Raw genomic sequence first — 12517 nt, 5'->3', positions numbered from 1 at the left:
CTTTTTGTTGTTTGACAACACGATTTAAGTTTAGATCACAAATGCTCATATACCCATAATTTTAGGGAAATCAGGATCCTCCCCCTAAGATGGATATACCTTAGTTATCTTCTCCCCCTTTTTCATATTGACTTGATGAAGTCAATTCATCACTTAACTTAGTCGAATAGGTGCGAATTAGGTAAGAGGATTCAAAAAGACTCAAAGTCATCCTCTCCCCTTAAATCAACCTTTCATTCATTACTAAACTTAGTTATCTTCTCCCCCTTTGTCAAACACCGAAAAGGAGCGAACAAGGTAAGATAACTTAAAGAGCTCCCCCTTAATCCATACTGTCCTTTGCTTAATCCCCCTAGAGTTCCTTCTAAGTGTATTTTAGGACAGTAAATGAATAAAGAAATAAAAGATATATGAAGAGTATAGTAACAACCAAGAAAAGAACAGCAAATATATAAAGAAGAATGAGTAGCGTAACAGGAAGTAGCATACAACCAGGTCAGACATAAGTATCTAGCAACCATCATCCAAAACATACAATCAATATGATATCATAGAACAGTGTGTCTCAGTCAGCCTCCTCATCATGAGGAGCATCAGCAATATCAGCGGGAGGAAAGGATCCCTGAGGTGGCAAGCCGCCGCTCGAAGATGGATAGCCCGGGAAATCCTGCGGAGGTGGATATCTGGCCATCCAGTCCATAATCGTCTGATGGGTCGCCAACTGCTGACTGCGCAAATCATCGTAGCGCTGGTCAATCCGGACGCGTAGCCCATCGAACTCAGCAGCCATCATCTCCTCGTGGCGATCAAATCGGCTCTCCAACTCAGCGATCTGCTAGCGCAGATCTGGATCCGCCTCGCCATATGCAGCAGCAACCTGTCGTCGAGGTAACTCACCTAGTGCCCTCCCATCCTTCCACCTAACCGCCCCAGCCTATCCTAAGATTCTAGACTTGGAAAATGCACGTTTCCCAAGTCGACAATCCTGCCTAACCATCTTTACTATCCTCCCCTTAGAGACGTCAATACCCAGGGTCTCAAGCCAGTCAGTAATTACATGCCCATAAGGCATATAGATGGTGTAACCGCTTGGCTCGCTATGGGATATGATAGAAGTATAGACACTCGACATGATATCAAAGTCAAGACGCCTACGCAACCCATAAAGCATCAGACAATGATACGGTCGAATCTCTGCCAATGGTTTAGAGGTAATAGGTAGAAGACAGTTTGTGACAATTTTGAAAAGAATGTAATCATGAGCAGAAAGGACAAGGGCTGCAAATGTAGGAAAATCGACATCTAACTCATCTAATCCATCCGGTCTCGGATGTCCAAAGAAGTACTCATAAATCGAGTCAGATGAGACATCAAGAGGATGAGGCACGGGTTCAGGCAAAGCAGGATAGAATGAGAACACCGTCCCCGAACACATACGACAGCCTAAATAATCAAAGAAGGCAATTAAGCTGAAATCAACGTTTTGCTTAGCCACTCTTGATCTATAACTACCATCAATAGTCTGATGAAGGTTGTTATAGAATTCAGAAACTAGGTCAAAGTTGATATCCCTCTCTAAATATACCAAGGAATCAAGTTTATAGTAGGCTATGGTCTCCGTAATCGCTGGACAAAACTCATTCATGTAGTTTTTATCGACTGATCTACATGGGAGCAACTTGAAGGTCCTTTCCTTAAAGGATTTTTCAAACTGGTGGTTGGGGAATCTCCCCGAACTGGATGGTTGAGGTCGGGAGGTTTCTTTGGACTTGGATTTATCTTTAGACTTGGAAGTACCCTCACCTACTGGTTGCTTCCTAAAGTATTTGCAATGTGGTAAAATGGGGCAATGAGTGAGCACCGGAGCCACCAACAATCAAGAACCGAGACAACATAACAATAGAAGATTCAGTGAGAAATGAAAACACAATGCCAAGTTCTAGAGAGGTAAGAAGGTACCTTGGTGCCATTTGAACTTTAGGCTAGGGCTTCCGAGGGCTAGAGCTTCGGCTAGGGTTTGGCGTGCAAAGAGAAGAGAAAAGGGTGAGCTGGTGGGAAGAGTCGGCTAGGGTTTTGCGTGAATGAGGAAAAGAAGGGATCGGGAGGTTTTAAGGGTTTCGAAGGGTGTACAGTGACGAAATGATCGGACGGTTGTCCGATCAGACGGTATCAGAAGCCTCCTGATCGGTCCTTGGACCGATCTGGAACATCTGATCGGTCCACGGACCGATCAGGAGACGATCGATACTCAGCGACCGGTCCCTGATCCGATAGGTATCTGATCGGTCGGTGAACCGATCGAGTGATCAAGAATTGATCTGCCGATCGGTCTCCGGACCGATCGGAACTCTGATCGATGCGTAGACCGTCGAGAAAAGAGACGCACAGCGGTTCGGCGCACTAACTGATCGGTCCGTAGACCGATCGATGTCGATCTAGTATCTCCGTAATTTCGATGGCGAAAATAGTAATTTCGATAACTTCGTGTTCAATAATTAGTGGAAGTTTCTCTGGAAAACTTCCAAGTTGAAACCTAGAACCTGGAGGATCTACAAGCATAACTCTTACCTAAAAGTTATGGTCTGAACTTGTTTATAGCCTTAAGGTTGCAGACATTAGAAAACAAACAACTTAAGGCCTGAAAATTAAAATTTTTCACCTTTGTTATGTACAGTTTCAAGTTTGTCAAAATATATTCAAAATGCTAGAATTACTTCAATAGCCTGTCTTATTTTTCATTCAAAATCATGAACAGCCATATCAAACAACCCATTAATCAAAATCAGATCAAATCTAGGCAAAGGCCCAACCAAGTTTCCTTGGTTGGAATATATGAGTAAGATCTAGGAACCAATTACACATGAATTATGTAATGGTGTTCCCCATACTCAATTAATGTCTCTTCAACCTAATTATTTAAGAGATGCATGATACATTTTGAATAATTTGGTTGTTCCTAGCATCTCACCCCATTTCTAGTAAACAAAAATATTTTGTTAAACCTTAAGTTTGTGTGAGATGTTCCCAAGTTGCCCAAATTATTGTCCCAATTACTCTTCTCATTTTAATAGTCCTTATTGATCATGGTGAAGTTCTAATGACCTAAGGAGCCAAACACATTCTCAACTCCCTCCTTAAATGACTAAATTCATTCTCCGGAAGGGGTTTGGTGAAAATATCAGCTAGGTTTGACTTTGACTCAACATATGTGAGTGCAATGTCTCCCCTAGCTACGTGATCTCTAATGAAGTGATGACGCACTTCAATGCGTTTGGTCCTTGAATGATGGACTGGATTTTTCGTTAGGTTTATTGTGCTAATGTTGTCACACAACACTTGCACTCCCTTATACGAAAGTCCATAATCTTCTAGAGTGTGAATCATCCACAACAATTGTGATACACTCTCTCCCATGGCAATGTATTCAACCTCGGTCGTGGAGAGAGCAACACAATGTTGCTTCCGACTTGACCAACTAACTAATGATGAACCTAAGAATTGGCAACCCCCACTAGTGCTTTTCCGATCCAATTTGCACCCAGCATAATCGGAATCGGTATAGCCTATCAAGTCAAAAGACTCTGTACGAGGGTACCATAGACCTACTCGAATTGTGCCCTTAAGGTATCTCAATATTCTCTTAACTGCAATTAAATGAGATTCCTTGGCACAGACTTGATATCTAGCGCACATGCCCACAGCAAAAAGTATGTCTGGTCGACTAGCTGTGAGATATAGAAGACTACCAATCATGCTTCTATATTGCGTTAGATCAATTGGTTTTCCACTCTCATCATTGTCAAGGCGAGTGTTTGTCGCCATTGGAGTGGACACTTCCTTAGAGTCACTCATATTGAATTTTCTAAGCATCTCTTGAGTGTATTTTGTCTGATGGACATAAATTCCATCTTGAGTTTGTTTGATCTCAAGTCCGAGGAAGAATGTCAACTCTCCTACTAGACTCATCTCAAACTCACTTTCCATGTGAGAAATGAATTCATTCAAATATCCCTTGTTATTTGAGCCACAAATTATGTCATCGACATATACTTGGGCTATAAAAATGTTTTCACCATCTCTACGTAGAAATAGTGTTGTGTCTATTTGACCTCTTACAAATCCCTTCTCTAGTAAATAAGTTGACAGCCTTTCGTACCAAGCTCGAGGTGCTTGTTTAAGCCCATAAAGAGCTTTCTTGAGCTTGTATACGTGGTTTGGAGCTTCGGTACTCACAAACCCCGGTGGTTGCTCAACATAGACCTCTTCTTTGATGAATCCTTTTAAGAAGGCCGATTTAACGTCCATTTGATAGAGCTTGAAACCTCTATGTGCAGCAAAAGCTAACATCAAACGAATGGACTCTAATCGGGCCACGGGAGCATAAGTCTCATCATAATCGAGACCTTCGACTTGACTATAGCCCTTGGCTACAAGTCTTGCCTTGTTCCTTACAACTTCTCCCTTTTGATTTAACTTATTTTTGAAGACCCATTTAGTTCCAATAATGGTGGTCTTCTTAGGTCTAGGAACTAAGTCCCACACTTGGCTCCTTTCAAATTGACCTAACTCATCTTGCATAGCTAAGATCCAATCAGGATCGTGCAATGCCTCATCAACTATTTTTGGTTCAATCTCTGAAATCAATGCGACTTCATTAGACTCATTTCTAAAGAATGACCTAGTCCTAACCCCTTGTTGGATGTCTCCCACAATTTGGTCTTGGGGATGACTAGTGGCTAACCTAGACTGCCTTGGTGTTGGCGGTGCCTCATGAGTGGTCTCACTCGGCACAGGCAAGGACTCAATATCAGGCAAAGGATCAGATTGAGTTCTTTGTTGCCTTTGCTCATCAACATCTGAGTCAACTTCGACTCGTTCTTCATTTTGATCATTCAAACTTAGATTTCTAAGTTCAAATTGAATTTCTCCTACATCCCTTGGTTGATCATTTAAGTTAGGGATTTCTTCAAAAGCTACATCAGAGGACTCTTCAATCAATTTAGTCCTATTGTTGTAGACTCGATAGGCTTTGCTGGTAAGAGAGTACCCGACCAGTATCCCTTGATCAGCCTTAGCCGTGAACTTCCCAAGATGATCCTTGGTGTTCAAGATAAACACCTTACAACCAAACACCCTAAGATGTTTAATTGTAGGCGGTTTCCCAAACCAAAGTTCATGGGGAGTCTTTCCTAAAAACCTATGTATTAAAACTCGATTTTGCACATAGCAAGCTGTATTCACAGCTTCAGCCCATAAGTAGCTCGGTAGTGAGTACTCATTGAGCATGCTTCGTGCAGCCTCTTGTAGGACTCGGTTCTTTCTCTCCACAACCCCATTTTGCTGTGGGGTCCTTGGAGTAGAGAACTCATGCCTATATCCCTTTTCTTGACAAAACTCTAAAAACCTATCATTTTGAAATTCCCCACCATGATCACTTCTAATGGTTTTAATTGTTGTCGATTTTTCATTCTCAGTTCTTCTACAAAAAGAAATAAAAATATCTATAGTTTGGTCCTTATGTTTCAAGAAGAAAGTCCATGTGTATCTAGTAAAATCATCAACGATTACCAAGCAATATCTACTTCCATTCAATGATATTACACTACTACAATCAAATAGGTCCATGTGCAATAAATCTAAAGCAGTAGATGTACTTACAGTGCTTTTACCTTTATGAACACCTTTTGTTTGCTTACCCTTTTGACATGCATCACATAGTTTGGTCTTGTGGTACTTGATGCTGGGTAAGTCTCGCACTAATCCTTGGTTGGCCAACTTCCGGATGTTCTTCATGTTTACATGTGCCAACCTTCTATGCCATAGCCAAGACTCTTCTTCTTTTGACATGAAACACTTAATCAAAGCATTAGTAGCACTTTTAAACGATACTTGATAAATATTATCAACCCTTGTGCCTACTAGTACCGTGTCAAGTGTGTCAATGTGTTTAACCAAACATTGACTTGAATGAAATTCAATTGTGTAACCCGTATCACACAATTGACTGACACTTAGGAGATTAAAAGTCATCCCCTTGACTAGAAGGACATTCTTGATATGGAAACATTCGGATATATGAATGTCTCTAACTCCTACAACCTTAAGGCTACCATTATTACCAAAAGACACATTACCTCTACTTTTGTTTTGAATGGTTGTAAACAGTGATTTGTCTCCGGTCATGTGCTTGGAGCATCCACTATCAACAAACCAAGTTGATAGATGCTCCCCCTTGACCAATGCCTACAAGACACGGAAGATAGAGGTTTTAGGTACCCAAATCTTGGGACCTAATGCTTCTACAACGAAAGACCTAGGAACCCATGCCTTGGTCATACCTTTCCTAGTTCCATGAGCCCTAGAAACATGTGATCTACTATTTTGGGTTCTTGACATTAGAGAAATGAAACTCGACTCCTTGGGTTGATACCCTAGCCCGGCCTTGTTGTAGACTGCCCTTTGGGCATTTAGAATCATGTCTAGAGTCTTAGAGCTAGTTGAGAACTTCTCAAGCATTTTCTTGAGTTTCTCAACCTCACCCTTTAAAGCCTTGTTCTCATCCTCAAGGACTTCTAGATGTAGGTCATCGACCTCATCTTTCCTAAGGGTCCTTAAGCTTTTTACTTCTTCTTTTAACAATTTATTTTCTGTTTTTGACTTTTTAAGCAATGTAGATAAGTGAGTGATAGTCTTATAACACTTTTCTATATGAGAAGAGGTTACCTCTTCATCATCCGACGATGATGAAGCCGCGGTTGAAGCGTCGCTCGAGTCTCCCTCACTTCCGGAGTCCAAAACCTCCCTTGCCATAAGTGCTAATTGTCGTGTGCTCTTTTCCATCTTCTCTTCTTCCTCCGATGAGCTTGATGAGGACTCATCCCAAGTGGCCTTGAGAGCCTTCTTCTTCTTGACTCTTTCCTCCTTCTTTTTGGCTCGTTCCTCCTTCCTCTTTAATTTCAGACACTCGCTCCGAATGTGTCCTTTCTTGCTACACTCATAACATATAACATTAGATTTATCAAAATTTTGATCATTAGTTTTACCTTTTCCTTTGTATCTTCGGCTTCTTCTCATAATCCTTCTTACGAAGTTCGCCATCTCACTTGATGATGATCCACTTTCATCATCGGATTCGGAGGAAGAGGTGGATGAGGAAATCTCCTTTTCCTTCTTTTTTCCTTCTTCCTTCTTCCATCCTTGCTCTTTGGTCCTGCAAATAAAGCAATACTCTTCTCTTTTTGACCTTTGTTAGCAAGCTCATGAAGTTCCATCTCACAGAAAAATTCATCTAGTTTAACAATGGAAAGATCCTTGGATACCTTGTAGGCATCTACCATAGATGACCACAAGGCATTCCTCGGAAAAGATTTAAGAGCGTACCTTACTAGATCGCGATTCTCCACTCGTTCGTCCACAGAGTGTAGACCGTTGATGATCTCCTTGAATCTCCCATGAAGTTCACTTACCGTTTCATTGTCCTTCATGGTTAGATTTTGGAGCTGATTTAAGAATAGGTCCCTCTTGGCAATCCGAGAATCTCGAGTTCCCTCTTGGAGCTCGATGAGTTTGTTCCATAGGTCTCTTGCACTCGAGAACGAACCTACCTTGACGAGTTGGTCCTTGGCGATTCCACATTGCAAGGTGACCATAGCCTTGGCATCGGCTTGTGCTTTGCGGAGTTGTTCGGTAGACCACCTTGACGAATCGAGTTCCTTACCTTCTTCATCCTTTGGTGGTGTGAAACCTTCCTTGACTGAGAACCACATGGCAATGTCGGTCTTGAGGTAATACTCCATGCGGCCCTTCCAATATTGAAAATCTGCTCCTTCGAAGTAGGGTGGTCGATTTGTGCTAAAGCCTTCCTTCATAGCCATCCTTGTTTGCTCTTTTGGGTGTTAATCCGAATCAAAGAGCCCCTTGCTCTGATACCACTTGTTGGGATCTTAGATGGCTAGAGGGGGGTGAATAGCCCCTTCAAAAACTTAAAGAAAACTTCTACACAGATAATTGTTAGCACAGCGGAATTAGACAACTAAAGGAAAGAAAAACACAAGCACACTAACACTAGGATTTACGAGATTCGGGGATAACTTGCCCCTACTCCTCGGCGTGCCCGTAAGGTGGACGACTCCTTGATCTTCGGTAGATCGCACCCCGGATAACTTCCGGCTACAAATCCTCCTTCTCGGTGGAGTAACCTCCCCACAACGTCTCAAGAAATATCTAAGTTAAAGCACGAGACTTACAGAAGCTCGATGGCAAAGGAGAATAAAAATGCTTACAACCACGCGAGGATCAGTAGCAGAACAGAGATCGCAGTTCACCCGAGAGCTCAAGAACTTCGCACAACAACCTTCTTAGCAAGGAGCTCACAGCTTCACCAACTTGCTTTCTCAAAGGATTGATTGCAAAGAAATAGAGAATCAGTGCCTTTTCTGAACCTCTCTTCTTTCTTCTTATGTCTCTCTGCTTCACTGGCTCGAATCACCGCTGCCTGCAGAATCACTGCTGCCAACAAGGCGTAGCCAATCACCTCTCCTCCTCATCTGGTTCTCTGAACCCATGCCAATGGAAATCTCTGGCATCTCTGGATACGAACCAATAAGTAAAGGTCAAACTGAGCGCAGCCCAATCGCAATCAGAAACCCAGTGAACGTTGATGCCTCAAATGCATCTGTTGTTGCAAATCACAGTGTAAAGAGCACTTGTCTTCTTCTCTTAATGAAGCTTAATTTGAATTCAACCATGAGAGTGTGACCTGCAACCTGCAAGCTAAAAAGACTCACAGCAGATGGTTAAAAACAGACGGGTGAAAACAAATACGGCAATCAGAAAAAGTGCATGCAAAACAAACAATACCGTGGGTCGGTCTGCAAACCGATCCACACTTTCTGGATCATCGCTGATCGGTCTGGAGACCGATCAGGAACTAATCTGATCGGTCCCCAGACCGATCAGATGTTGCTCAGTAACTAGTGATACGTGCCGAACGCCTGGCACTAATCTAATCGGTCCGAGACCGATCAGATGTCGCTCTTCCGGCGCTTACGGCCTCGATCGGTCTCGGGCCGTCGGTAAAATCCTGATGAGCTGCGATCGATTTACGATCGGTGCGACCGATCGATGTCGTTCAAGTAGCGATCGATTCTGATCGGTGGCGGACCGATCGGTGTCAGTTTCCTTTGGATCGTGCCGTCGATCCGACTCTCGACTCGATGCGGGTCGAGCCCTCTCTGACCTAGTCCGGAGAAACGAGCTCCCTAGCCCTCTCCGACTTCATCTGGTCCTAGAGAACGAGCTACCGAACCCTCTCTGACTCTGCATGCCAAGTTTCCTTCTTGGACTTTTCAACGCCAGATGTCCGATCACCCTTGATCCATCTGGATTTTCCCTTGCCCTGCTTCACTCACCAGGACTTGCACCTAGCTTCACTCACTAGGGTTTTCACCTGGCTTCACTCACCAGGACTTTCCAACTGCCTAACATCCCAGTTAGAACTTTCTCAATCAGGTCAACCTAGTCAACCTAGATTAGTAATTAATCTGAGTTAAATATCTGATACAAACTTAAATTAGTGTCAACAGCAAAATAACATCCAGGTCAGACTGTATCAACAACGACCCGCCCCCTACTGTCTATGCTACGAGGCCGATCGTTACATTATGCTGTGCTAACTATTCCCTGACCATCACCAAAGCTAGATGCGGAAGTTGTACCGATTAAAATTTTTGCTAAACTACTGACATTTTTTGATTCTATACATGCTAAGGGGTGTAATTTGAGCTATTCATGTCGTTATTACCTCCCCCTATGGTCAAGGAAGCTAACTGAAGGTTTCTGGCTGACATCAGGCCTCCCAATCGATCCACGGATCGATTGAAGGGATCGGATCGATCAAGTGATCGATCCAGCCTGCTACTGTATGGTGAACTTGAGTTGGATCGATCCAGCATGCTACTGTGCTCGGGACAATATTGATCGATCCACGGATCGATTCCAGAGCTTACAATTCGCGGGAGCGATTTCTGGATCGATCGGCTGATCGATCCCTGAATTCCCTTTTTTTCACAGAATGTGTCTGGATCGATCGGCTGATCGATCCAGAAGCTTGCTGCTCGCGAAACACAGCCCCCGATCGATCGAGGACCCCCAATCGATCGGCTGATCAATTGGGGTTTCTGATTTCGCTGCTGAGCTATGATTTCAGCACTGTTTCTTGCCAAGATCACATATATGAGTTCTAAACTAACTAGGAAACATTCTAACATCACATAATTAATGTTCTAAGCATGGTAGAGTGTTTAATTTACTAGTCCATAGCATTTAAACATACCAAACTACGGAATAAACAAAATGCGAAAGTGCTCCAATGTTTTAAACAAAACTTGCTAGATCCCTAAGATCTTTATTCCAGGTTCCTTCCACACACATCTCCATCGCATTGACCTCCATCCTCCACTAGTCCATTTTTCCTTTACTTTTATCTGCAGTATAAGGAAAAGTATCTGTAAGCTTCCGCTTAGTAAGAAACCATCTACCTCACAAAAACATGCATACGATGCAATTCATGTTTTTAAAGACATGCTATTGAAATCTATGCTAAACATGTTAAAGCATGGTATGGCATATATCATACAAACATGGCAATCATAACTGAACATGGTAATGAAACTAATCATGTCTGTCATAGTGTATCAATAGGAACTAAGCTGATACAAAAATAAACTGAGCTGAGCTGATTCTAACGAATGTTAAAGCTATACTGAATTCATACAACTATTTGTGAAGTTTTAAAAACTATATAACATAATAGTTCAAAATAGTAATCATGCTGCTGTTTGGGCCCGACAACTGTATTTGCTGTGTGCGCATCCCTAACTAGACCCGGGTTTGCAAGTCCCGAATTTAGTAGAGTTACTAGGTTATCTGAACCTAGGGACGACTGTGGGAGTCCAACCCAATGGATATCTAATCCTGTACAATGCCACTGAGAAAGTAAAATACCGAATTTAGCTAATTACTGCTTATCTTGCTATTTCTAGGTTATCTGAACCTAGAGCTAGGTTGTCTAAATCTAGAGGCGACTGTGGGAGGCCACCCATTGGATCGTAGTCCCATATAAGTTGTAATAAACTGACTGTGCTAAATAAATGCTTCTATTGCATTTAGCTGGGCTGTTAAAACGCCTAAGTTGCATTTTACTATTCTAAGCACTTTATCGAACACTTGGTGTGTTCTAACCCTCCCCTCTATTAGGGAGACCACCTCTAGGCACCCGACAGCGTCTACATCCTCCAACTGTAGGGGAAGGACGTGTACGGCCCATCTAGAGGTGCTCAACTAAATCCCTAAGCTGCGAAGTGGGTTAAATACACCCTAGGTGCCGAAAAGACTGCATATAGCTAATCTAAAGACATACAATCAAACGAAAGCTACTTATACTGCAGGTGAGGGGTTTCTTACCTCCTGTTCGGATTTTCTTACGGTTCAAATCGCTAGATCTCTAGAGGAGACGATCCTTTCGACGATCTTCTCGCGTCTACGCGTTCCTCTCGCGGAGGGAAGTGTCCTCGTGCCGGAGTCGTAGCCGGAAGGTGCTCCTATGGCCCTAGGGGCAGAACCCTAGGCTTCCTTGTGGTTGGCACTGAGAGAAGAAGGGAGAAGAGAGGGGCAGCGGTGAGGGTTTGAGGGAGAGGAAATGTCACGAACAAATCATCTCCTCACTTATTAATTTTCCTATTTATATTAAGGAATTAATTTGCCCAACTCCAATATAAGTTTAATTGATTCCCTTTGCTTTCAGTACGGCCCCGCTGGGTTCAACTAGTTACTAGAATTATCCCTAAGCCATAGGTCTCGGGTTCAATCCTCGCTTAGGCCGTTTTCGTTTTCTATTTATTTTTGCTACTTCCGCTACTCTAAAAATTCCATAAAATATTCTAAAATTCCAGAAAAATTATAGAATATTTATAAAATAGTTTTGAGAATTTTTCGGGAGTTACAATCCCCCATACCTTATAAAAAGTTCATCCTCGAACTTAGAATAATTCTGGGTACTTTTGTCTCATACTGGCTTCTGTCTCCCATGTTGCCACTTCTGCTGTGTGATTTTGCCAATTGACTTTTACTAATGGTACTTCCTTGTTCCGTAATTTCTTAACTGCTCGGTCTATTATCTGAATAGGTCGACTGTCATAGTTGAGGTCTTCACGGACTTGTACCAGCTGGGGCTCAATCACTTGGGTGGCATCTGGGATATGCTTCTTCAGCGTAGAGACATGAAATACATTGTGGACAGCTGACATCTCCTGAGGTAGCTCTAGCTCATATGCTACTTTGCCCACTCTTCTAGTGATGAGGTATGGTCCCACATATCTGGACTTAATTTTTCCTTTTTCCCAAAACGCATTACTCCCTTCATGGGAGCCACTTTGAGGAACACTGAATCCCCAACTGAAAACTCTAAGGGTCTGCGCCGTGTATCGACATAGCTTTTCTGGCAGCTCTGAGCTGTCTC

This window comes from Zingiber officinale, chromosome 3A (genome assembly GCF_018446385.1).
Source record: "Zingiber officinale cultivar Zhangliang chromosome 3A, Zo_v1.1, whole genome shotgun sequence".
Taxonomy (NCBI): domain Eukaryota; kingdom Viridiplantae; phylum Streptophyta; class Magnoliopsida; order Zingiberales; family Zingiberaceae; genus Zingiber; species Zingiber officinale.
The sequence above is the reverse complement of the archived record's forward strand: the minus strand, read 5'-3'. Positions refer to the sequence as shown.